Genomic DNA, 277 nt, shown 5'->3' with positions numbered 1-277 from the left:
TTTCTTTTTAATTTTCATGAATTTATTTTCCTGATAAGAATAAAACTATTTCTATAATGAATATTAGCAAATATTTCAGTTTCTGGTTTTGAGGATTAACATTTTTTTAAATGTAGTTTAATTTTTTATTAAAGATTTTCTCTATTTACATTTCAAATGCTATCCAGTCTTGGATGGTTTCACAGTCAGCTATTGGATGGATCACAGGGCCCCCAATGGAGGAGATAGAGAAAGTACCCAAGGAGCTAAAGGGAACTGCAACCCTATAGGTGGAACA

The sequence above is a fragment of the Mus caroli genome, chromosome 6 (genome assembly GCF_900094665.2).
Source record: "Mus caroli chromosome 6, CAROLI_EIJ_v1.1, whole genome shotgun sequence".
Taxonomy (NCBI): Eukaryota; Metazoa; Chordata; class Mammalia; order Rodentia; family Muridae; genus Mus; species Mus caroli.
Note: the sequence above shows the minus strand (reverse complement) of the source record.